This window comes from Dipodomys ordii, unplaced genomic scaffold, assembly GCF_000151885.1.
Source record: "Dipodomys ordii isolate 6190 unplaced genomic scaffold, Dord_2.0 Scaffold65, whole genome shotgun sequence".
In the NCBI taxonomy this organism is placed as follows: Eukaryota; Metazoa; Chordata; class Mammalia; order Rodentia; family Heteromyidae; genus Dipodomys; species Dipodomys ordii.
The window spans coordinates 6650654-6677877 of record NW_012267281.1 but is presented as its reverse complement, the minus strand read 5'-3'; the positions used below and the strand labels follow the sequence as shown (position 1 = coordinate 6677877).

Sequence of the window (27224 nt, the reverse complement as noted above, 5' to 3'; positions counted from 1 at the left end):
GGGCTGGCTTTGAACTGCGATCCTCAGATCTCAGCCTCCTGAATAGCTAGGATTACAGGCATAAGCCACCAGCTCCCAGCTTTAATTTAATTTTTACTTAGGTAGTTTTTACTTAAGTCACATGCTAGAGGTGTCTACCATTTAGACCTTTCACGTACATACTTTGGTTTTGTTTATTTTTATTTTTAAAATGGAGTCTTGTTATTAAACTCTTAGCCCTTGGTTGAGGTAGGAAGATCCTGAGTTCAAGGTCAGCCCGGGTTACTGGGCTAATAACCTGTCTTTAAAAACAAATAAAGAAGCAGTATTTTTTGTTTAACTTCCTAATTCCTTGTTCTGAAATACACTTCTGATGACCTCTCCGTTGAAATCTACTTTCTGAGAAACTGGTTTTGTAGCTAGCAGACCAAATGCAATACTTACAGACTACCAAAGCTAATAAGCCATTGGGGGCGTGGAGTGGGAGGGGGAACCAAAAACTTAAGTGCTTCTATGTTTAGAAAAATGTGACTTTTCTCAGTAAGAAATCTTAAACATTATTATGGTGGTAAGAGATTGGATACCGAGTTGCATCAAATGATTGCTCCTCTGAAGTGGCCTCGTTCATCTAGCTTCAGGGTCACCTGCGGACCTTACAGTGAGCTCACACCTGAACAAAGGAGACACTTGTCTCACCTAGGCTGTAATGAAGTGTGGACACATAAAGCAACTGGAAAATGACTGCCTGTGGGGAGTAAATATCACTTCTACTTCCCGAAGCACCTGTAAAACTGCATAAAGACGTCTTGGGAGAGGAGGCTGGCGCCATACTCTCAGGCCAGCCTTGGAGAGCAGTCAAGAGCCCTGAACACCAGGGCACCCTGGGGAGTTGGCTCCTCCCAGCTCAGCCTTGCTCCCCACCAGGCCTTCCACTTACACACCATTCTATCCCATAACATGAAGGAATCTTTCCTTCCACAAATAGATTTCTTTTCTTGGTCAGTCATGGAAGCTTGAACTCTGGGCCTGGGCACTGTCCCTGAGCTCTTTCGCTCAAGGCTAGCACTGCTCTACCACTTAGAGCCACAGCACCACTTCCAGTTTTCTGGTGGATCATTGGAGATAAGAGTCTCATGGACTTTCTTACCCCAGGTTAGCTTTGAACCTGTGATCCTCAGATCTCAGTCTCTTGAGTAACTAGGATTATAGGCGTGAGCCACCACCACCCAACCCAGATTTATTTTTGTTTGTTTGTTTCCTCTTACATGTCATCTGACAGCTCTCAACTCCAGAGAGCTCACAGGTCCTCCTTCTGTGTGGGCAGTTAAGTACCAGGATGGTTTTCTGTGAGATTAATGGCTGCAGACGTAAGCTTCCCATTTTCCAATGGCCCTCACCACTGCCCACCCACACCTCTGCTGCCCTCCCACGAGCTGCTGGCCCAGCACTCCTACTTCTTCCATTGTTCTCGGGATAGCCTCACTGCCGTGAGCCCAGACACTCAGGCTCTCGTCACATCAGCAGATACAGTCCTTTCTGTGTGTGCAGTCCCGAGGCTTGAGCTCAGTGCCAGTGCCCTGTCCCTGAGCTTTCCCACCCCAGGCTGGCCCTCTGCCACTTGAACCACAGCTCCACTTCCGGCTTTTTGTTGGTTAATTGGAATAAGAGTTTCATGGACTTTCCTGACTGAGCTGGCTTTGAACTGCAATCCTCAAATCTCAGCCTCCTGAATAGCTAGGATTATAGGCATGAGTTACTGGCATCTGCTTCTATCTTTACTGTATCTTTGACGACTGAACATATTTGGCAGCTTTAATTTATAACATGATGCTATTATTTATTATAAATAATTCATATGTAATTCATGTATTTGGCAGCTTTTAGTATATGTTGATGCATATTATATATATACTTTTAGTATAGATTGGTGTATATTTTATATACGTGTATGCGTATATTATATGTAATGTATATATACATGTATACACATATATATGTATATTATATATAATGTGTGTGTGTGTATATATATATATGTATATATAAAATGTTCTACCACTTGAGCCATGCCTCCACCATTTTGCTCTCATTATTTGAATCAAGTCTCACTTTTGGCCTGGATCAAAGTTCTCCTAGTGACCCTTCCCACGTCCCTGGGACCACACTTGTACACCAGAGCAAGACCGCCTCGTGGCTATTGGCTCTCTCAGTCACAGGGCTTGGAAATTTGTGTCATATGTAAATTTTCACACCTCCTATCTATACATCTTTCTGTACCTAACTATGTCTAGTGATAGTCTTTTTGATTTCTTGCCAGCGTAACTACACCCATTGGACGCCATATGTCTCCACCAGCATCTCCAGTTCCAAACCACGAGCATGGAGTGCGTTCTAGCTCCTCTCTTCCTGTGTGTGAAGCCCCCTCTCTCCTTCAGGGACAAACGGCTCCTGTTCTCCTCCAGGTCCTCCCTTATTGGTCGAGCTTCCCTATCTGTAACTGTTACGTTCCAATGTATTTAATTTCATTCCTTAGTTCATTTGCCTTGGTTCGGGAATTTCTGCAATACATTATTATACACACTTAAAGTATAAAATCTGCTAAGACATATGTGTACCGCCATGAAGTCAAGACCACAATCAAGATAGTGAATGTGTCTCCAAGGCCCAGCCATTTGCCTATGTCCCTTTACCCACCCCTGGCCTCCGCTGTTCTCATTCTGTCACTACAGATTTATGCTTTACATTCCTGATTCACGCAGAACCTGGCCTCTGGGAGGGGACACTGCCAAACGAAGTGAGGAACACATGACACAGACTTCACAGGCCGCCAGCAATGGGAGATTCCCCGCCCCCTCCCCACACACCAGGTGGGAAGTCCCCAACAGAACAGGACCAGCAAGAAGTATAACACTGACCCGGAAGTGCTTTAGATTTCTGATCTGTTAGGTTCCAAATTCCCCTCAGATCTCAGGGAGGATGGGTTGTTTTCTTTCCAGCTTCCTTTGCTCGGAATAATTATATATTCTCGGATTCCTTTATGGTGATGTAGGTTTTAATCATTTACTTTTTTCATGCCTAGCTTTACATTCTATTGTGTGAACATATGATGATTTGATCAGCTGATCACTGGGGATTGACATTTGGATTGTTTCCAGGCTGGGAGTTTGTAAATAAACCTGCTCTAAACACAGACACACAGGTCTGTGTAGGAATATGCTTTTCATTTGTTTGGGGTAAACATCTAAGTAGAACAGCTGGATCCTACAGTAATATGTGTGTTTAACATCTTAAGGAAGTAAAATCTTTCCTAAAATGGTTCTGACTTTTTTTTTGTCATTCATAGGGCTTGAATGCTGAGCTTGGGTACTGTCCCTGAGCATTTCAGCTCAAGGCTAGCAACTTTACCACTTGAGCCATAGCGCCGCTTGTGGTTTTCTGGTGGTTAATTGGAGGTAAGAGTCTCACAGACTTTCCTGCCCAGGTTGACTTTGAAATGCAATCCTCAGATCTCAGCCTCCTTAGTAGCTCCTTTTTTGTCTGTATTAAGATTTGAACTAAGGACCTTAGGCTCTCATTAAGCTCATTTGCTCTGCTGACACTTTACCATTTGAGTCATGCTTCCAGCCTGGCTTTTTGAGATGGAGTCTAGCAGACTTAAAAAAAATTGCCTGGGCTGACTTTGAACTTTGATCTTCAGCCTTCTCATTAGCTACAATTAAGAACATAATCCACTGGTGGTGATGGAAAAAAAAAAAAGTTCTGATATTTTATATTCCTGTATCCAATGCTGGATATAGTTCCTATAGCTCCATATTCTCACCAACAACTTGATTGGGTCAATCTCTTTGATTTTAGCAAATCTACTAGGTATGTAGTGCTATCTCATGGTGTTTTACACTTCCCTGAAGAGTACAAATATTAAGAATCTTTTCATTTTTCATTTGTCATTTACATATCTTCTTTGGCAAGGTGTCTACTTAAACCTTCTATTTTTAAAATTGAATCTTTAGCAATGTCTTATTATAGGTGTGTGTGTGTGTGTGTGTGTGTGTGTGTGTGTGTGTGTGTAGTGAGCACATGCATAACAGTGAACTCATGGCCTTGTGCTCTCACTTAGCTTTTTCACTTGAGACTCTTGGCACTCTAACGCTTGAACCACAACTCCACTTCTGTTTTTCTGCTGGTTAGCTTGAGATAAGAATCTCACAAGCCGAGCACCGGTGGCTCACACTTGTAATCCTAGCCATTCAGGAGGCTGAGATCTGAGGATTACGGTTCAAAGCCAGGCCGGGCAGGAAAGTCCGTGAGACTCTTATCTCCAATAAAGCACTAGAAAACCAGAAGTGGCGCTGTGGCTCAAGTGGTAGAGTGCTCACCTTCAGCTGAAGAGTGCAGGGACAGTGCCCAGGCCCAGAGTTCAAGCCCCATGACCAACAACAACAATAAAAAATCTCACAGACTTTTCTGCCCAGATTGGCTTTGAACCAAGCTTCTCAGATCTTAGCTTCTTCAATAGCTAGGATTACAGATGTGAGCTACTAGCACCTAGCTTAATGCTAATATGTTAAGAGTACTTTCTATTTTTTCTGGATATAATTCCTTTATCATCTATATGTAAATATTTTAATTGTTATTATAAAGGTGATATACCGAGGGATTATATATAGTCAGGTAATGAGTAATTTCTTTTTGTACAGTGACACCTCTTCCCTCACTCTTTCCCAATATTAATATTTTATATAATTTTTAATATTTCTAAATAAAATTATATATTTTAAATTTAAAAAATTAAAATTATTTGCTGGCCCTAGAGCTTGAACTCAGAGCCTGGGCAATGTCCTTGAACTTTTTTGCTCAAGGCTAGCACTCTACCACTTGAGTCACAACCTAACTTCCAGCATTTCTGGTGGTTAATTGGAGATAAGAGTCTCATGGACAGGGCTAGGAAGTTGGCTCAGTGGTAGAGCGCTTGCCTTGCATGCATGAGGCCCTGGGTTCGATTCCTCAGCACCACATAGCAAAAAGAAAAAAGCCGGAAGTGGCGCTGTGGCTCAAGTGGTAGGGCACTAGCCTTGGGCTGAAGAGCTGAGGGACAGCGCCCAGGCCCAGAGTTCAGGCCCCACAACCGGACCCAAAAAAAAAAAAAGAGTCTCATGGACTTTCCTGCCCAGAGCTGGCTTTTAATTGTGATCCTCAGATCTCAGCCTGCTGAGTAGCTAGGTGGGGAGGCATGTATACTACCCGCCCCTCAGCATTTTGACTGTGTGTCTTAGATTCTATTTGCCTGCAGGCTTCCAGATGATTTGCTGATGTTGCATTTATGCTCAGTTATTTTCAGAAGCAAAGCATGGGAGAAGGACTTGCCCACTGCTTGTGGCAGAGACCCCAGGCATCGGGAGGGAGGGACCTCCTCATTGCTTCCCCAGGGAGCACCAGGGGCGGCATTTTGCTCTGGGTTGGCATTTGCATTACACGTATACCACACTACAGGGCTGGAGAAGTCCCAGGCGGGTGAGGCTCAATGCAGGGAGCTAGAGCAAGGACTCAAGGTCAGGTGGAACTAAGTGTCCAGTGCAGCTGCTATTGGCTTCTCCTTTTTTGGCTAAAAATGTTCATAGCTGCACTCATAAGAGTCCTAAACTGGAAACAATCTTAAAGACTACATAAACAAAAGATGGCGTCTTCACCACAGTGGCCCTACTCAGTAACAAAGCAGCACGTGCAACAATTTGGATGAGCCTTACACATATGATATAGCCAAATGACAAAAGACCCCACAGCAATGGTGTACTTACCTAACACTAAAGTGCTGGTAAATTAATTCGGCAGGGATTCCAGAAAAGCAGTTATCTTTGGCGGGTTATATGCAAAAGAGCATGAGAGAAGGTTCCAGAATGACAGCCATGGTCCACATCATAATGTAAGTGTGTATTATAAAACTCATTAAGCCAGGCACCAGTGGTTCATGTCTGTTACTCTAACTACCTAGGAGATCTGAGGATGGTAGTTCATGAACCCAGCCCAGGCAGACAAATCTGAGATACTCTTCTCTCCGAATAACTGGCAAAAAGCTGAAGTGGAGGTATGGGTCAAGTGGTAAGGCACCAGCTATAAGTCTCAGACCTAGCAAATTAAAAAAAAAACAATCAAATAGGACTTGAGGGGTATTTTTTTAGGACTGAGTGGGGGTACTACATTTTTGTTGGATATTCCTAGGATTTTACATATACTAGACTCATCTTCTACCACTGAGCTGTAGCTCTAGCCTGAGGAATTGAGCTTTTAGATTAGGTTTTTAGGTTAATTTTTTTTTTTTTTGGTCAGTCGTGGGTGTGAACTCTGGGTCTGGGCGCTATCCCTGAGCCCTTTAGCTCAAGGCAAATGCCCTACCACTTGAGCCACAGCACCACTTCTGGCTTTTTCTGCTTATGTGGTGCTGAGGAATCAAACCCAGGACTTCATGCATGCAAGGCAAGCACTTTACCAATGAGCCACCTTTAGGTGGCTAACCTTTTGGTTAGGTTTAAGCCCATGAAAGGAACTTTGTAGCCCACAGACCTTTCTCTGAGACTCCTGAGCCCACGTCCCAGCCCTGCAGGACACTGGTGCCACGTCTCCCACGCAAGGCCACCTGGCTCCTGCTCACACAGGTCCAGGGAAGAAGCGGCCGACTCCTGGGGCAAATGGCACCTGGTGTGGACGGTTCTAATCAAGGCAGTTTCTGCCTCTCAGCTGTGTAGACATTGCTCACTTGTTGCCCTTTTTGTGTGTGTGCTGCTCCTGGGGCTTGAACTCAAGGCCTGTATAATTCCCTGAGCTAGCACTTGAGCCATACCCCCATTCTGGCTTTGTTGGTGGTTAATTAGAGATAAGAGTCTCATGAACTTACCTGGCTAGGCCTAGTTTAGAACCACAATCCTCAGATTTTAGCTTCCTGAGTAGCTAGGATTACGTGTGTGAGCCACTGGCAGCTAGCTGTTGTTCACTCTTTAAAGCCCCCCCTAAGTTTGTCTAGATTTTCAGCTCTGGGACAGGATTTTTAGAGGTTTTGTGGGACTCTAGTATATTTAGCTTGGACCTGGGGTCTTTTTCTTTTGTTAGATAGATTTTGTAACCCTGAGCTGGAGCTTAGGTTTGAAGCTGTGTGATGCTCTCCTTTGAGGTGTGATTCTAGCTGTCTTCTAGAGGTCTGTTCCTTCTGCTTCCATTGGAATATTTCTCATTTTTAGAGCAGGCTGTGGCGCCGATATTAAATAGGTCTGCTCTTTTCATTCACAACTTTGTTTCAGCTGCTCTCTACAAACAGTAGTTCAAACTTCATTGATATTCCTGTTGTAGTAGTCCTGGTGTTTGAACTCAGAGCTGGCGCTTGCTAGGTAAGTGCTCTGCTACTTGAGCCACATCCTCATCCCTTTCAGTTTTATTTTTCACAAAGGGCCTTGCACTTTTTGCCCAGGCCAGGCTGGACCCATGGTCCTCCTATCTACCCTCCCCCGTCCCAGGCAACTGGAACTATAGTGGTATGCCACCACAACTGGCTTGTTGGTTGAAACAGGGTCTCACTATTCTTTCTCCTCCAGGGCATCCCAAAACTATGATCTGTCTGATCTCCACTTCTGGAGTAGCTGGGATTACAGACATGAGTCACTGGGCCTGGTTTCACACTACTTTTAAAAATAGGGAAAGACAGGCCAAGAAAACCAAAACCCCACTCCAATGGCTTCTTTTTAAAATGGATACAGGAGCACAGTTATATACTTATATAATTATGTCTAAATATCCATCTGGATACAATGTTCAGAACTCACCTCTCCAAGTGAGGAAGCCTGCTTTTCCCTACTACCCACACATCACTGTTGCCGGTGGAAAGGGATGAGTTATTTCCTCTTACTCTTACTTCCCACACATCTGTTTTATGGTTCTAAAGCATTTCATACTGCTTTTTTACTTCTCTAACTTTTATGTACATGACTCCATCTAGACCCCTCTGTCCTGGACACAAAAGAATTTATTATCTATCCTTTTTTAGTGTCATTCTTTATACCTCTTTCTTTAAAAAAGAAAAGCATAATTTACAATTGCTTATTCAGAATTATTGTTTTGTTAAGCCTTTGTTCTCTTGAGCTAAATAAGCTCTTAGAGCCCTGGCCTAGTAGTGGTCACATCTATTTCTTTCTTGGAAGAGTTTCTACATGTTGGTCGTGTATCCTTGATGCTTTGGACAGTTTTGACATCTATTTGACTGAACCCAGATTGCTCAGATCCAACTTGAAGTAGGCCAGGCCCATTCTTACCCTACCTGAGAACCTGTTACCTATCCAGTCTCACGCCTTCCCTCCCTCCTTTCCTTCCTCCCTTTTTCCTTTCCTCCCTCTGTCTTCTCTTTTTTTTTTTTTTTTGCCAGTCACGGGGCCTGAACTTTGGGTCTGGGCGCTGTCCCTCAGCTCTTCAGCTCAAGGCTAGCACTCTACCACTGGAGCCACAGCACCACTTCCGGCTTTTTCTGTTTATGTGGTGCTGAGGAATCGAACCCAAGGCCTCATGCTTGCAAGGCATGCACTCTACCGCTGAGCTACCTTCCCAGCCCCCTCTTTTTTTTTTTGTTGGTCATGGTCTTGAACTCTGGGCTTGGGCGCTGTCCCTCAGCTCTTCAGCTCAAGGCCAGCGTTCTACCTCTTGAGCCACAGTGCCACTTGGTTTTCTAGTGGTTTATTGGAGATAAGAGTTTCACGGACTTTCCTGCCCGGGCTGGCTTTGAACCACGATCCTCAGATCTCAGCCTCCTGAGTAGCTAGGATTGCAGGTGTGAGCCACTGGTGCCCGCTCTGTCTCTCTTCTCTGTGTCTCTGTCTCTCTTTCTCTTTCTTCTCTGTGTGACACACATGTGTGTGCATACACAGGTGCACTTTCACACAGTGTTCCGTGGTTGGCCTGCGGTGCCCCTGTACCCATGGCCACAACAGGCCGTGGAATGGAGGTGCAGAGATCAGCCTCAACCTAGTCAGTTGTTTCGTCTGCTGAGAATATGACTCAGGATTCAGTCTACCAGGTGTGCACACAGAAGAAGAAAGCTGGGGGGAGGGGGGAGAGAGAGAGTGACAGAGACACAGAGACAGAGAGAGAGGGAGAGAGGGAGGGACAATAGGAGGGAGGGAGGGGAAAAAGAGAGGAGAGGTGGTTAGAGAAGGAAGCAGAGAGGCGGTGGCACATTGATGGCTCCACCCAGGCCTCTTGGGTTTCTTTGCCAGCTCTGTGCCTGCTCACTGCTTGGCCTCTGCAGTGGCTCTCACCAGTGGCTCTCTGAAGATGGCGCTGGCTCCCCATGCCCTTCTCCTCGCCTGGCATCACAAAACCCCACTCCTCCTCCTAGCCGGCCTGCTGAAGCAGAACACACTCCGCGCTCTGGTGCTCCCTCCCTCCCTTTCCCTTGAGTCCTCCACCCAGGCCTCTCACTCAACCCCTTGTGTGTGTAAGGAGGCAGGGCAGACCCATGAGGTCCAGAGAAAAAAGGGTGAACCGAGGGCCTGGGAGATTGCTACTTCCTGGTTCTAGACTCTCCTGGGGCCCCAGGAGACTCTTTCGCCTGTGGCTTCTGTGACCCATTCCCGGACGTCAACTCACTTCCCATTGGGGTTAAATTAGAATTAGTCCATTTCCCTTTCTGCTAACACAAAACCCCTTGACCCAGCGTTCCCTGGGGAAATGTCATATCACCCCTACTCCCAAGAGTTCCCTGCAAGCAGCCAAGAGAAATGTGGCTCAGCGGGTGTGACTTGAATGATCAAGCAAGACAAGTTTCCAATTCGTGCATGCTCTCTCTCCTTGTCCTGAAAAGTAGCTTGCAGAATGATTTGATTGTGTGTGTGTGTGTGTGAGAGAGAGAGAGAGACAGAGAGACAGACAGAGAGACAGAGGACAGACAGAGAGAGAGACAGAGAGGCAGAGAGAGAGACAGGCAGACAGACAGACAGACAGACAGAGACAGAGAGACACAGAGAGAGAGATACTGGGGTTAGGAGTCAGGGCCTTACACTTCCTAGGTAGGTGTTATACCATGCCCTTGAATTTCTAGACTGCTCAGTCACTCATCCCTGTTATTTTTAGCCATTTATAATTGTGTTTGTTTCTAGGTATTCAAAGGCTAAGCATGTTATAAAACATATGAAAAACAAATATTTGTTGTATCTTCATATGTCATTATTGACCTAAAATAATTTTAAGTTATGATGATGATGATGATGATGTAGAGCTGAGGACCAAACTCAGGGCCTTGAACTTGTCAGGTAAATGTTCTTCTACTGATCTAAATCCCCAGCCTAAAACAAAAGTTTCACTTTAACTAATACTTAAATTTTATATGTTATTTGTTTGTTTTTTGCTGGTCTTGAACTCAGGGCTCAGGCACTGTCCCTGAGCTTTTGTGCTGAGGGCCAGTGTTCTACTACTTGAGCTATAACTCCACTTCTGGCTTTCTTGGTGGTTAATTGGACTTTCCTGCACCGGCTGACTTTGAACTGTGATCCTCAGATATTAGCCTCTTGAGTAATTAGTATTATAGGCATGAGCTTCTAGTACCTGACTAAAAAATTATTTTTATTAGCATCAACCAGGTATGCAAGGTGATTTCATTGTGTATCTCAACCCAAATCACCCATCACTTCCCCCTCCCACTCCTTCTTTTCCCAAACCAATGTCAAAACTAGCTGTCAATTTTTAAATTAGAATTTCATGTCTTTTGTTAATTTTATCAAAAAGTATATTTGTAGAAAGAAAGCAAGAAAAGCAATAAAGAAAGAAGAAAAGAAGGAAAGAAGAAAGAGAGGAAGGAAGGAAGAAAGGAAGGAGGGAAGGAAGGGAGGAAGGAAGCAGGTAAATTCAAGCATGCTCTCCTTATTTGTTTTTTGTTGTTGTTTTTTTTTGTTTTTGGGTCCAGTTGTGGGGCCTGAACTCTGGGCCTGGGTGCTGTCCTTCAGCTCTTCAGCTAAAGGCTAGTGTTCTACCACTTGAGCCACACGCCACTTCTGGCTTTTTTCTTTTTGCTTATGTGGTGCTGAGGAATCGAACCCAGGGCCTCATGCATGCAAGGCAAGTGCTCTCCACTGAGCCACCTTCCCAGCCCTGCTCTGCTTTTTTTGGTTCTTGTGTTTCTTCCACAGTAGCCTGCCTGAAAGACTTCTCTCTCTCTCTCTCTCTTAGTTATGGGGCTTGAACTCACGGCTTGGGTGCTGTCCCTTAGCTCTTTTTGCTCAAGGCTAGCACTCTAGCATTTAGAGCCACAGCTCCACTTCCAGTTTTTCTGGAGGTTAATTAGAGATAACCCTGCCTGGGTTGGCTTTGAACCATAGTTCTCAGATCTCAGCCTCCTGAATAGCTAGGATTACAGAGGTGAGCCACCAGTGCCTGGCCTGAAAGATATTTTTCTTGGTGATACAGAGAGACTTTTTGGGTCTTTACTAAAAGCCATGAGTTCCATTAGCTATTGTTAGGTTCTCCCCAACTATGCTGAATAGTAACATTGCTATCAATAAATTAGATGTTCCCAATGTAAAGAAGACACATGACACAGTGATTGACCAACATACATTCAGACAAAGGGAGGAAAATCACCCTATAACTATTCAGAAGCTGTATCTTTACATAAGTCACCTCAGCTCACAGGTTTCGACTTCCTCCTTGATGAACTAATGAAGTTGACCTAAAGACCTCAATTACTCCTTATGTTGCTCATAGAGAAACTACTGGAAGAAAACTTTAGCTACATGTTGCCTTTTTCCCAACATCCTTAGAGCTTTCTTGTTTTTACATTCTCATCACTGTTTTCTGTCTGAACTCTCACTACTTTAGTATACTATATAAGTGAATCATGTAAAGGAGGAATATATATTGGGGAAAAAATATTTTGTGCCAGTCCTGGGGCTTAAACTCAGAGTCTGGGTGCTGTCCCTTAGCTTTTTCACTCAAGGCTGCTTCCCTACCATTTGAGCTATAGTTTTACTACTGGCTTTTTGGCAGTTAATTAGAGATTAGCATCTCAGAGGCTTGCCTGCCTTGGCAGGCTTCAAACCATCATCCTCAGGTCTCAGCCTCCTGAGTAACTAGTTCTTACAAAGCCACACATGTCATCATGGGGGGCCATCCCTGACCACCTCACTGAACCCTAATTACCTTCCAATGTCCCCACCTTAAAATCACATCAGTGTATAGTTTGGGATTCACTTTGCAGTACAAGAATGTTGGGGAACGCACTGGCTCTGTGGTGTTCCCTTTATAAGACTATGCTTTCTTCTGACTCGTCCTTCCCTCCATGGACTTTCTGGACATATAATAAGGAAAAAGGTGTTGTGAAAAGCCATTTATTTCAGGGACTTAAGGGGTGGGGAGTTCTTCCCAGCCCTGTCTTCCACACTTCCTGGTATTGTGGCAGAAAGGCCAACTTATCTGAGCCACTGTTAACTTATCTGTAAGGTGAAAACTCTGGATGGTACCTAAGGTCATTTCTAGCTTAAAGTCCATGTTCATTAGAGTGATTGAATAATTCTGAGAAGTGGAGACTGAAGCTCCCTCCGACTCTGTTATGCCACCACTGAATAATCCGTTGCAAATATATGAGCACGCACTCACATCCTCTCTCAAAAGACTGACATACAGCAGAACAGATCTTCATGTAGGCATTTCCCCATAGTATTCATTGGAAGGGAGTGGTGGGATTTGGAAGTTGGATCTACTTGAATTTTTGTTTGTTTGTGTGTGTGTGTGTGTGAAAAACATGCATTTGTGCAGTGAAGAGCAGATAAAAACAAAAAAAATGAAAATCACTATGTAGGAGAAGGCATAAGAGTAGAATTTTTCTTCCCAATTATCCTGAATTGTGGTTTCTGTAGTAACATCATTATCATTAACAATAATACTTCTTTTTTTTGAGGGGGGTCTGGTTGTGGGTCCTGAACTCTGGGCCTGGGCGCTGTCCCTCAGCTCTTCAGCTCAAGGCTAGTGCTCTACCACTTGAGCCCCAGCACCACTTCCTGCTTTTTTTTTCTGCTTATGTGGTGCTGAGGAATCGAAGCCAGGACCTCATGTATGCAAGGTAAGTGCTCTACCACTGAGCCACCTTCCCAGCCCAACAATAATACTTCTTAAGATGCTGGTAGTGACTCTTGTTTCCAAAAGTTTTGTTTAGGAATACATTTCCTAAAGAATAAAGTTTTATTTTTTTTTTAACAAAACTTGTGCCTATAATCCTAACTACTGATGAGGCTGAGATCTGAAAGACTGCAGTTCATGGCCAGATCAGGAAGAAACATCAGTGAGACTCCATCTCCAAAATAATTAGTATTAAACTGGGCTGGAGACATATCTCAAGTGGCAGTGTCCCAGACAAACTAAGCAAACTCAAGATCCTGAGTTCAAATTCAAGTAATACACACACACACACACACACACACACACACACACACACTCAAAATCCTGTTACATGTGAGTCAGAGTAAGTAAACGTACTAGATATGAGTAGCTTGGCTGGACTCTGCAATGGGTAGATTCCTAAAGATATGCGATGATTTGCCGCACAGCTGTGTTTGTGAGAAGCGGTGGGGTGGGGGGTGGGGAGGGAGCTGCATGGGAATGCTCTGCTGCAGGGTCTGCTGGCTCCTACAGCATCTGTCACCTTATCTTGCTCTTTGCACTCCCTCGTTCCCTTCCCCCACCTCTCTGTCACTCTGGAAGCATGCTTCAGAGCTTAGACCTGTATTCTCATCAGGTCTACCCATCACCCTCCAAGTGACATTCAGCAAAACCTGGAGACAGTTTGCATTGCTGTAAATGAAGAAGGACTTTACCTATGCATCGTTGGGTGGAGGCTAAGGATCCTGTTAAACACCCTGCAGTTCACAGAACAGACCCTACTGCGAACAACTGTCCAGCTTAAACTGTCACTACGGCCCAGCATGAACCCAGACTTTTTTCACACAAAGAGAAGCCAACACAGTGCAGAGGCTTTCCTTCTAGGTAGGGAGCTATCATTTACAAAAGACACCGGAAGCAAGCCAGGCCCACCGGAAGTTAGCCAGGCCCATCGACCCTTCCTACAGCTCTGCCCCACAGGCCTCATCAGCTCTGGGGAGGGTGATGCTGGTGTCCCCTCGGGACCACAGAGATGGGCTCTGCCCCAGTTCAGTGTTCTGACATACATTCCTGCACTGAAGACTTCTTCGTGTCAGATACTGTCCACAAAGCTGCTTCTGGCTTCCTGCAAAACCAGTTTCTCAGGTTTACCATCACTAGAGATGTGTTTGCACAGTCTGGCTCCTAAATCTCCTCTTCCATGGAGACACGGGCACACAAGTACTAGGTGAAGGGGAGAGGCCTTAGAGAATCTCTGCAGATGAGCCTGAAACAGGCCAGCCTTGAGGAAGTCTGACTGAAATTGGCATGAAATCTTTTGGATTCTACCCAAAGTCCAGGACGGAGTAATGTGTCCCAAAGCTTCCTTCTGAGAGATAGTCTAGAGCATTGTAAAGAGATGGGGCCAGGTGCTAGTGGCTCACTCCTGTAATCCCAGCTATTCAAGAGGCTGAGGCTCAAATAAATCTGAGGTTCCAAGTCAGTCCAGAAAGAGAAGTCCGTGAGACTCTTATCTCCAATTAACCACCAGAAAGCCAGAGTGGATATTTGGCTCAAGTGGTACAATAAAAGACAGTGCTTAGGGCTGGGAAGGTGGCTCAGTGGTAGAGCGCTTGCCTTGCATGCCTAAGGCCCTGGGTTTGATTCCTCAGCACCACATAAGCAAAAAGAAAAAAGCCGGAAGTGGCACTGTGGCTCAAGTGGTAGAGCGCTAGCCTTGAGCTGAAGAGCTGAGGGACAGTGCCCAGGCCCAGAGTTCAGGCCCCATGACTGGACCCAAAAAAAAGAATTACTTGCAAGAGACAGTGCCTAGGCTCTGAGTTCAAGTCCCAGTACTGGCACACACACACACACACACACACACACACACAGAATAAGTAAAATTAGAACAAAATATGAAAAATAAATATAAATAAATGAAAATAAGGAAAGAAAAATAGCAGTGGCAGAGCAATGCCTAAAATCAGAAAATGTTAGACTCTTCCCCGTGACTTCAAGGTGTATATTTTTCTCAAACACTCACTCTACAATCTCACTACAATCAAAGATGAAGGTTGTGACATGGTCCTCAGAGCTATGGATTCACAACTGTAATGCTAGCTACTACTCAGGAGGATGAGATTGGAGGACTGAGGTTTGAGGCCTGCTGAAGTAGAAAAATCTGAGACGCTCTCAAAAAAAAGTTAGCCAAAAATATCTGGATTAGACATATGGCTCAAGAGGTAGTACACAGCTGTGAGCAAATAAAAGCCAAAGACTTTGAGGTCTTGAGGTCATGAGAAAAGCCATCTTTTCTATCAAAGCGGGTTACTTCCTTTCTGTCAATCTTGTGAGAATTGTTTTTTTGAAAAGCTCCTGCTTTGGCCAAGTGCCTGCCCCTTTTGTTATTTTTGGCCATGGGGCTTGAACTTGGGGCCTGCCCCTCAGCTTTTTTACTAAAGCCTAGCGCTCTACCACTTGAGCTATACATAACTCCACTTCTGGTTTTCTGGTGGTTTCTTGGAGATAAGAGTCTCACGGACTTTCCTGCCTGGGCTGGCTTTGAAGCATGATTCTCAGATCTCAGCCTCTTGTAGCTAGGATTACAGATGTGAGCCACCGGTGCCCAGCAGCTTGGCTCTTTTTATTAAATTTTAGTTACATCAGTTTCCTGCTACACTTAAGTAAGACATCCTGTTATAAGCTCCTCGAGTTGTAGTTAATAAGCCACATTCTTTTTGCAGATTCTGAACCTGAGCTCAGCCTATGGGAGCAGAGGGCCAGGGCCTGCTGGGTCAGGGATAAAAAGTGGCCAGCCTGCCCGCCCTGTGGGCTTGCCTGTCAGATTGTTGGCCAATGGTGTACTTTTCTGCAGAAGTAAACTCTGCCTTGCCGAGTTCCTTTCCAGTTGGTGTTCTTATTCCTGGACACTCCAACATCCTGAATTATATCTAACAAGTTCAAGCCCCCTCCTAGGAGATTATGTAGTAGAGTGACTACTGCATAGCCAGTAAGTATTGTTGCAGGGAAGCCCCACAGAGGCCAGCATCCTCTCACAACCTCTACCAGAAGACTCACAGGTGGTACCCACCCTTCCAGCTCCAGGAGTTGCTCAGGGAGCCGGAAGTGGGGTTTCTGCATCATGAGATCTGGCTCGAGTCTCAGGCCTGCCACCTGCTGGCTGAGGGATCATCTGCAACTCGTTCAACCACGGGTCTCAGTCCTGGGTGCAGGGCTGACTGGGGCGGATGGTGGGGGGAGGAAGGTCTGTAGGTTCACTCTCATAATCCTAGCTACTTGGGAGGCTGAGGAGGATCGTGATTTGAGGCCAGTCAGGCAGACAAGTCTTCAGGACCCCCATCATGGTAGAGGGAAGCTAGTCACAATGGTGCATGCCTATCATCCTAACAACAGTGAGAAGCCCCAAATAGGCCAATCCGAGTCCAGATGTACGCCCTGGCAGGAAGGGGGACTCTATTTCAAAAATCAGTGCAAAAATGGTTTAGAGGCCTAGCTTAGTGGTAGAGAGCAAGCATGAAGCCCCGAGTTCAAACCCCAGTACAGCCAAAAAAGACAAAAACAAAACAAAACTCCAGGTCCTTCAAATGTACAACTGGTGCCAGAAGCCCTGGTTGGCTTCTCCAAGGACTCTGCTCCACACTGCATACAATGCTGGCACCTATGCACAGCCAAGACTCGCTTCCTCAGCATCTACTCACAGCTTCTCATTTTGCCACCAGACAAAGCCTGTGGCTCCAGCACTGGTGTTACATACAGGTAGCTTATGGTTGGTGGCAGAACTGAGACTCAAACCTGACTGGCCTGCCTTTCCACCATCACACACTACCCACTCCATCAAGAGATGCTTTGTGCACACGCACACACGGTCCTTCTGAAAACCAGCCGAGACATTCTGAGCACCATGTCTGGTACTTGAGCACACAGATGTGAAAGAATTGTTGAAATGGAAATAGAGTTACATATTTCCATGTATTCTGGTGTTCTTTATGCCTGTGTGTGTGTGTGTGTGTGTGTGTGTGTGTGTATATATATATATATATGCACATGTGATATGCATATAAACATACGCATTACTCAAAAGCAAGGCCCTTACCTTCAGCTCTGGTTTCCTGGGTCAGCATCGCCTCTGGTAATTGTTAGGGGTCACTGCCATGTGGTCTGTTATGAAGGCAGGACGGAAGGATGGCTTTCTAGCCAGAATGTGGAGTGTGGAGGTGGTGATGATACCCAATCCCTGCTTCCTTCCTCAAGGTGCTGTTTCAAGAAGTCTTTGACCATTGTCCATGGTATACGGATGACTTCCACCTACAATCCTGAGGTCCCAGAGCTCCAGTCCGGGCCTATCAGCTCAGAGGACCAGCCTTTGCTCCTTGGGATGACAGTCAGATTTCATGGTGTAGAAGGGGACCGCGTGTCACCTCGAAGGCTTCCCTGATTCTTCCCTTGTCAGAACTGGAATCAAGTGGGGACTTATTAAAACCCTGGCTACCGGGCCTGCCTTTGGGGCTTCTGCCTCCACGGAGCTGTGGGTCAGCCAACAGGTGCCCTGCTGAACAGCTCCCACGGGCCACTGAAGCAGTCCAGGCACCACCTTTTCCCACTGGACTAGAAAGGCAGGGGGTCATCATCCCCTGAGCTATGTGAGGCTGCTTTGTGGAGATCCTATGAGGCTACCTTAGGCCTGGCCTGGCACAGGGATTCCTCCTCTTCCATCACCTTGCAGGGCTAGAGCACCATGGGGGAAGGAGAGAGCAGTAAGACAAGGCAGGGCCAGGTGTCTAGCTATTCCAACTCACTAGTTCAGGTAGTTGCTGAGGCTGGACAGCAAGGGCCAAGCTCCTACGCTAGTAGAGAATCCAAATGCAAGCTCAAATGCTAAGAAAGTCCTCGAGATAACAGCAGACAGCATCGTGCACATGGTGATGCTCTGAGACAGCCTTGGGATGCAAGTTCAGGAAGAAGGTCTCACAGCCTGGATGCTTCACACCTTTTGGTTCAAAGGCAGCAGACAGGAAGGCATGCTACTGAGCTCCAGGGGAGTCATGAAAACCAGAAGAATCGACAAAGAGGAAGGTCACCTTGCACCTGATTGGGGCTGAGTGGAAGGGCCCAGAAGCATGGGAACCAACTTGGCTAAACCAAGTGTTGCTGGATACACTGTGCATCACCATGGAACATTTAACAATAACCTTCACATATGATTTTTTTTTTTGGTCGGTCATGGGCCTGGGCATTGTCCCTGAGCTCTTCAGCTCAAGGTGAGCACTCTACCACTTGAGTCACAGCACTACTTTTGTTTTTCTGGTGGTTAATTGGAGATAAGAGTCTAACAGCCTTTCCTGCACAGGCTGGCTTTGAACCATGATCCTCAGCTCTCAGACTCCTGAGTAGCTAGGATTACAGGTGTGAGCCACTGGTGCCCAGCTTTATGATGTTTACTGGGACAAGAGATTGCTCTTGAGTCACTGTGTTCTCTCTGCAGGCCCCGCCTCTGCCCCTGCGAGCATCCTGGGCATTTGTGTTGAAACGGCTCTGTGTTCTTCAGCGTGATTAAGAGCCAGTGCATGGCCTTGCTGAGGTCAGGCGCAGTTAGCAATTCTCTCTGCAGGACGCTGTGCAAGTCTTGCAGAGACCCGAGCTTCTCCCAGGCTCTCCTATTAATCATTCAGGCTCCCTTGGACCTTTCCCGAGTAAATGAGGACACATTGTTTAAATGAAAAGGGAATATGACCTAGCTGAGGAGGAAGTATCCTTTTTTTTTTTTTTTGAATAAACACTGTACTCTGACTCATCATCATTTTTTAAAAAAGCATTTGCAATGAATTGCTCTTAAAGTAGTAAACTGTTCTTAGCAGTCGCTTTATTTTATTAGGCCTAGCGTGTGCTCCAGCGTGCCCCGCTACGCGGGTCAGAGGGGCCTATTTTCTTTTCATGAAAAGAACGCCAGGATCTTCGTCTCCAGCCCTTTTCCATTAGCAAGTGTGCAGTAGCTCCGTCTTTCACGTGTATTTCTCCTTAATGGAGTTTTAATTGCATTGAGAATGGTATTGGCTAAAATAAGGTCCAGTAATAGATAGGAAGGAGTAAAATGAGTAAGCACAAAAGTAGAACAGGAAGTAAAAAAAAAACCCACAGATTTGATGGCTGACAGTTAAAAATGAGAAAGGCTGGAAAAGGCTCTCAGGGCTGATAATGGTCTCCACATTGTAATTATAGTAAGAGGAGCTTGGAGCATAATGGAAGCGATAATAGGGGATGTTGATAATGCACAGCACTTGGTCTCTAGGGATTCCTGAAAGCATTTTTCCTCGCTCAAAAAAAGTCTACACAATGAAATTCAGTGTGTTCATCAGGCTGAGTGTTCACGCGGGTGTCATTTGGAGACATTCTCAGCCATGTCCTCAGGCCTGTGGTCACCATCCTCTGGGACAGCAGTGCATCCCTGGGACTCATTTCTCTGGTGGTCCTAGTTGGAGGCGAGGAGAAAGGACGGGGAATTCAGCCCTTGTCCATCCAGTACTGGCCCCTTGGAGCTCATTGTGAGATGGGTGATGATGGTTCAGCTTCCACGGCTGTTTACAAGTCTGCAAGTCTGACTTACAGACAGCAGATTGCCAGATTGCCTCCCGAGCACTGGGGTGCAGACTGGGAGCCAGAATTTAACTAATTTTGTTGTTGGTGGTGGTGGTGGTTGTGGGGCTTGAACTCTGGACCTGGGCGCTGTCCTTCAGCTCTTTAGCTCAAAGCAAGCGCTCTACCACTTGAGCCACGGCACCACTTCTACTTTCTGAGTAGTTTATTGAGGATAAGAGTCTCATGGATTTTCCTGCCTGGGCTGACTTCAAACCACAATCCTCAGATCTTAGCTTCCTGTGTAGCCAGGATTACAGGCATGAACCACTGATACCTGGCATAGAAAATCTCACCAGCAAAGGAGGACCATCTCCTCCAGGACACCAGAGACCAGACTGATGTTCCTTCTGGAAGATTCCATGCCAAAGAGGTGGCTCCCAGGTCACATTGCTGAGTTGTGAGACTGCCAAGAGGCTTGTTACCCACAAAATAAATTCACATAGGTTTGAAAAGGACAGAGAAAATTCTGAATGAGTAGGGGGACAAAAGTCTCTTCTTTCCAGTCAGGAGCATCACACATCTTGTTTTAGATATCTGTCTTGAGAAAAGCCTTGGTGGACGTCAGAGTGAGCACTTGCTCGGGAGGACTCTGCTGGAAGCCTGTCCACCTCAGAGAGCAAGTGTGGCAAGGAGATCATGGAGCTGGACTCAGTTTCCCCCTTCAAATGCCTCGGTACTCTCTCTCTCTCTCTCTCTCTCTCTCACACACACACACACACACACACACATTTTCTCCTTTTACCTCCAAATATTCTTTTCCTACCTTAAGTCTTTCCTGGAAATTCACCTCTGTTCTCTCCACTGCTTCTAGGACTCTGTATAGAGCAGGCATCCTGCTGTTTCTAGAACATTCCCTAATCCCAGATACTTTTATGAAACCTTAGCTAGATACCTTTGCTAGAAACCCAACAGTTTCTAGGAAAGTCATCAGATGTTGGAAAAAAAAAAAGTCAAATCAGTCATGAATTCAAATCCTTTCCCTACAGGCCATTGCCTGATATCTTTAAAACCGGATAGCGGCTGGTCTTATACAAGATCAAATGTCAGTATTTTCACTCTCTATGGAACATTAACTTACTCACATACTTCTTCATTCCCTAGCAAAACATACCACATGGCCAGCTCTGGGTGTATGGGTGGACAGAGGGCCAATGCCGCCTCTGTGGCCTTGACAAACGATGTCAAGTGCAGTTTGGCTGTCCATCCTCCAAGGAGACCGTGGACTCCCAGATAGTGTTGGGATCCAGGAATCACTTTTCACATCTGAATCTCACTGTGGCTCACATTCCTGGAAACGATTCAGTGAAAAGACCAGGAAACCTGTCTTGAAAAACATCTGGTTATCGATCAGCCTACAGGGAAGTTCAGCATGGCCTTGGCACTGGCCCAGTCTGTGAGTCAAGCTCTGTAATGAGGCTTGCCTTTGGACGTTTGGACAGTCCACTTCATCGTCTTCCAGACGTCCTGACCTCACCCATCTGAGTCAGCGCTACCCCAACCAGTGTAAGACCACAGAGACAGAACCAGGAAAGCTACTCTACCCACGTGCCAGGGCTGAGGATTTAGTTCAAACCTGAGAAAATGCCCTATACCAATGTGCATTGAAAATACACAGAGACTATATTCTTGCACTGATGCTTTGGTCTTAGGATGTAGAATGGCCTCATCAGGGCTGGGAAGGTGGCTCAGTGGTAGAGCGCTTGCCTTGCATGCATGAGGCCCTGGGTTCGATTCCTCAGCAACACATAAGCCAGAAGTGGGGCTGTGGCTTGAGTGGTAAAGCACTCACCTTGAGCTGAAGAGCCGAGGGACAGTGCCCAGGCCCAGAGTTCAGACCCCATGACTGACAAAAACCAACAACAACAACAAAACTTACATCATTACTGCAGGTCAAATCTTTAAGTTCAAGCGTTGAAGAATAGATCCATCTTTATTGTTGCCACTTGCTGCTGCAGATTCTCATTGTCTGTCTCTATTTGTCTGTCTTGGCATACACACATACACACATATATGCATGGCTGGTTCAGTGGTAGAATTGTCACCTGCCACATATACACACATACTACATATATATTTCTATCTCTATGTTTTCCATCCATAGACATGCACAGATATCTGTGTCTGTCTGGACAGGGCACTTTCTTATCTAACAACTGCAGCTTGTCAAAGCTGAGATTGAATAATAGCAATGACATTCTGTTATCTAGCTGCTTGTCCAGGCATGTTTGTGATCCATGGTGGGGTGCAGTATTGAATGTTCATGTCTCTTCATTTCCCATTCACCCCTGCCAGTTCCTCAGTCTTTTCCCCCCCTTGAATGGCATGGCCTTCTTGAAGAATACAGGCCATTTCGTGGTAGAAAGTTCCCGCACTGGCTTAGATTGTTTCTCATGATTGCAATCAGCTTTGCTTTTGAGGAGAGTTGAGCCCTTCCTTCCAGGGAGAGTTCTGCCAGCCTGACTCCCTCGAGGCGCTGGCTCTCCTCACAGCCGATTCACTCTCCCTTCTCTCTAAGAGTTATCAGGAAAGACTTTGAGATATGGACTCTGTCCCTTCGTATTAGTCAAGCAGAGGGGAAGAGGGGGAGGAAGGAAAAGAGGGGGAGAGGGAGACAGAGGTGAGAGAGAGAAAGAGAGAGAAAGAGAGAGAGGTTTTTTTTTCTTGTCAGTCATGGGGTCTCAACTCTGGGCCTGGGCACTGTCCCTCAGCTCTTCAGCTCAAGGCTAGCGCTCTACCACTTGAGCCACAGCACCACTTCCAGCTTTTTCTGCTTATGTGGTGCTGAGGAATCGAACCCAGGGCCTCATGCATGTGAAGCAAACACTCTGCCACTGAGCCACCTTCTCAGCCTGAAAGAGAGGTTTTAAGAAGCTGCTCCTAGCTGGCGCCAGTGGCTCATAGCTGTAATCCTAGCTACTCAAGAGACTGAGATCTGACGATCATAGTTCAAAGCCAGCCCAGGCAGGGAAGGCCATGAAACTCTTATCTCCAATAAACACCAGAAAACCGGAAGTGGCGCTGTGGCTCAAGTGGTAGAGCGCTTGCCTTGAGCTGAAGAGTGAGGGACAGCGCCCAGGCCCAGAGTTCAAGCCCCACAATGGGGGCGAGGGTGGGGTGGGGGGTGGGCAAGAAGCAGCTCTTGCAGCTGTGGAGGCTCCGGTGTGGACGTGCGGGCCGAGGCTGGAGATCCAGGGATGTGAAGTCGGCCAGAGGCAGAGTTCTCTTTGCTAGGAGACCTTGGGTTTTTCTCTTAAGGGCACAATTGATGGATTGGATGAAACTCACTCTTTCCCATTATGAAGATAAATTTGCTTTGCCTTTATGGTTTTTTCTATCTGCAGATCTATGTATCTCTCATCTATCTCTAGCATTTATCTCTCTTTCTGTCCATCTATCTATCTAGTGCTGCTACAAGGAGTTGAACTTAGGGTCTCACGCTCTCTTTTGTTTTTTTTTTTTTTTCACCTACTGCTGTACCTTCTATGCCATGCTTCCTGTCCTAAATCTGCTTTGAAAACCTACTAGCTTAAAGGTTCATCTCTGCTGGGCACAGTCTCAAAGGGTTCCCTGGTTTTTTTGTTTGTTTGTTTTTTTCTGATATTGGAGCTTGACCTCAGGGTCTTATGCTCTTGGCTTTTTTGCTTACCCTGCCACTTGAGTCATACCTTCAGTTCAATTTTTTGCTAGTTGGAAAAATTGTTTTTTTAAGTTCAAGCCCCAGACTAGCGCAAAAAAATTCATCCTATCTGAAAAATGCGTTCACAGCAATATTTTGACATTTGACCAAATATCTCATATTACCAAGGTAACACATAAAACTAGCTACCACACCCATTGACCTTCCACCAGCCATCTTGGCCCCCAGTGAGGATTTCAGTCACGGCTGACTGTGACGTCTCAAAATGAGAATGTTTTCCAGAACCATTCCTCTGTCTCCAAAGTTAAATTCTCCCCCCATTGTTTCCCACTGGCACTGTACTTAGAATTATTGCCTTGACCTGCTCAGTTGCATATTGCCTTATTTTAAAAACAGTCAAATGTGCCTTCATTTAGAACTCATTCTGAATCCGTTGTGACATGGGATCCAACTGAACCCCCCACCCCAGAAGCACCACCACTTTCCTATCACCATTTGTTGAAAAAAAATCCATGTTTTCTGTCCTGTTGATTTGCTATGACAGCTGTCCCTAAATGTCATGTGACTTGGTTTGATTTTGGCCTTCCTATTCCATTCCATTTGTTCATTTCATTTCTAGTGTTATCCTTGCTGCTTTAGTCAGGGAACTTGTACGATATGTTGATTATCTATTGGTGAACGTGTGTTTTGGGATCTCACGTTTTTGCCCAGCTTGTGAGCTGAGGATGCTTAATTAATGCTTAGTTATTTGGGGTTAGATATTCAAAGGTATTTTCTAACAATGTCAGCGGGAACAGCTGCAGGGGGTCTTCTGCAGGTCCCCAATTTCATTCCCAGGTGTGGGAGCTCCACAGTGAGGAGCCACTCAGAGCCACGTGGTCTCGGTGACAAGGCCCACCTCACGGATAAATGGTGAACAGGCGAATAGTGAATACCATGACAGATCCAGAGGGAAAGGCACGACTGGGCAGATCCTAAAGTCAGGTGCAGTATGGAAGAGACGCACGGTGGGTACAGTCTTTCTCCTCATTTTAGCAGGGGCTTATGACATAATAGGGGTTTCCCCCCCAGAAATTGGATCCTTCTTCCTCTTTGAGGATGCTTTCTTTTCAGATGATTTCCTAGGCATATCTGAAGGCAAGCAGCCTTGAAAAATACAGGCCGTGTCTCTGAAGTAAAGGGCAGGCTCATGTATGCCCATTGAGTTGGAAGGCTAGGCAACTGTGGTTCATGCTTGTAATCCTAGCTACTGAAGAAGCCAAGATTTGAGGATTGTGGTTTGAGGCCAGCCTGGGCAGGAAGGTCTGTGAGACTCTTATGTTCACTAAAACTACCAAAAATAAAATCTGGAAGCAGGGCTGTGGCTCAAGTGGTAGAGCCTTCGCCTTGAACAAAAGAAGCTCGGGGACAGCACCCAGGCCCTGAGTTCAAGCCCAGGACTGGCACCAAAAAACAAAACAAAACAAAAAAAAAAACCCTCACCATTCTCTGTCTTGTCCTTCCTCTGTGCTCTTCGTCTTGAGAGTTCTCCTGGTCTTCTTACATGTTTTTTCATTCAATCAGCACTGGCCAGTGGTTTTTGTTTTTGTTTTTGATTTTTCATTATCAGAGTCAAATTTATAATAAAAAATACTTATCGATTTATACTCAAATTACAATCCCTACAATCAAATCTTGGATTTTTGATTTAAATAAATGTAGGAAAACCCTTTTGAAAGCTGGGTGCTGGTAGCTTACTCCTCTAATCCTAACTACTCAGGAGGATGAGATCTGAGGATCCAGGTTCAAAGCCAAACCAGGCAGACAAATCTGAGAGACTCTTATATCCAATTAAACAGCAAAAAGTAGAGCTAGAGGTATGGCTCAAGTGATAGGGTGCCATTGGTGAACGAAAAAGCCAACAGCACAAAATTCTAAGTTCAAGCCTTAGTATCAGCGCGCATGTATACATGGACACACACACACACACGCACACACACACACACACACACACACACACACACACACACGGAAACACACAGAGGAAACTCTGAGACTTTTCACCTTAAATGAAAAGTATACCACCTCAAACATGGCCCATTATGTAACAGAGTGTGAGCTCTATTTATAGAATGGGGTAACAGCCATTTGATTGGGGTGTTGGGGAGAGGGAATGAATTAGAGTAGGTGGGACAGAAGAGTTAAGAGTTCAGCAATAGTAGATGTTGTTATAATTGCCTAATTTTTTTGTGATATCTATCTTTCTCTGGTCATAAAATCTCCCAGTTCTAAACAGTTTAATATATGCAAATCTATATAGTGAAGGAGCTTAGAATAACTCTTACAATATGGGAAATATGATTTATTGGACATCTATCGACTATGGATTAATTAATTTAACTAATATGGTTATTATCATCTATAAACAAAATGTTCTTTATCTCAAATTTATCTATCTATCTATATTTTTTTGGTTGTGGGGCTTAAACTTGGGGCCTGGGCGCTGTCCCTCAGCTCTTCAGCTCAAGGCTAGCACTCTACCATTTGAGCCACAGTGCCACTTCTGGTTTTCTGGTGGTTAACTGGAGATAAGAGTTTCATGGACTTTTCTGCCCAGGCTGGCTTTGAACTGCAATCCTCAGATCTCAGTCTCCTAAGTAGCTAGGATTACAGATGTGAGCCACTGATGCCTGGCTTAAATATTGTTGATTTTTGTTGTTGTTGTTGGTCATGGGGCTTGAACTCTGGGCTTGGGCGCTGTCCCTTAACTCTTCAGCTCAATGTGAGTACTCTACCACTTGAGCCACAGCACCACTTCAAATTTATCTTTTAACTGAAACACCTTTTACATTTCTCACTAGTTATTCATTTTTTTATAATGCACTGGGAATGAAAGCCATGATTATTCAGAAAGGGATAGTAATTGATGGCTTTGTTCTATATTAGAGCTATTCTAATTGTGAGTCCCCTTTCCTTGGATATGTTTAATGCATGTATTAAAGCTAATCAAAGGTCCTGTGGTCTTCCGAGTTTACTGGAATTTGGCCAGTATATTCTAAGGTATATTTCTTAATTTTCAGTATTTCATTTAAATACTAAAGTAAAGGTCTGGCATTTTAGGTCCTAAGGAAGTGTTTGAGTGATTTCTAGGATAGCATGCTAATTCTTTTAGATGACATCTGAAATGCAAGAGGTCCTGAGCTGTTAAGAACAAATCACTCAGCAAGAACAAAGGCCAGGCCAGGCCTGCGTAGGCCCCATGCAGAAGCCTGTAGGATTGTAAGCAAACTCTCCCATCCAAATCCAGCCCCTGACCCATGCTCAGTTCTTCCCATGGCTCCTTGGGGGACATTCTGTCTGGAGAAACTAGCAGCTAGTTAACCCTGGTAGGTTAGTGATGGTAAGAAATCACTGGTGGCTCATGCCTGTAATCCTAACTGTTAGAGTTTATTAGACTTTGCAGAAAACCATGCAGACATCCAGGTACAAAGAACAAACTGAAGATGGCAAGCCCCTTCTCACAAGAGAGAAGTGCCAGCCATTGTATCCAGTGACCTTTTATAACCTTAAGAGGTTTAGGAGGCGGAGATCTTGGTGTGGATGTAAGGGCCACCGGCTTTATCATCGTAGGCTAGGATTTATGGCTGCTGCCCAAGTAGTAGATAAGGGTCCTGCAGCTGCCCGGACCTGAAGGTCACTCTAAGGGGATCTTGCTGCCTTATATGGTGGTAGCTGCCCCAGAGAAGTACCATCCCAAGGAAAAGGGGTTGGGGGGACTGGAAGCTGATTACTGCCTTTAATAAATGGGCCTAGTGTTGCCTAGGAAGGGAGCATGCTAAGCTATGGGAAGGGAGCTTACTGGGCTAACACTAGCTAC

General features: G+C 45.4%; 1 long non-coding RNA gene across 1 annotated transcript in view; it reads right to left on the bottom strand.

Annotated features, from left to right (window-relative positions):
* Window positions 1–5915, bottom strand: part of LOC105990544 — a 17231-nt gene extending 11316 nt beyond the window's left edge. The window contains exon 1 of the long non-coding RNA XR_001175316.1: window positions 5775–5915. This is a non-coding gene — a long non-coding RNA (uncharacterized LOC105990544). The remainder of the gene's footprint in view (window positions 1–5774) is intronic.
* Between the last annotated feature and the right edge of the window lie 21309 nt (window positions 5916–27224).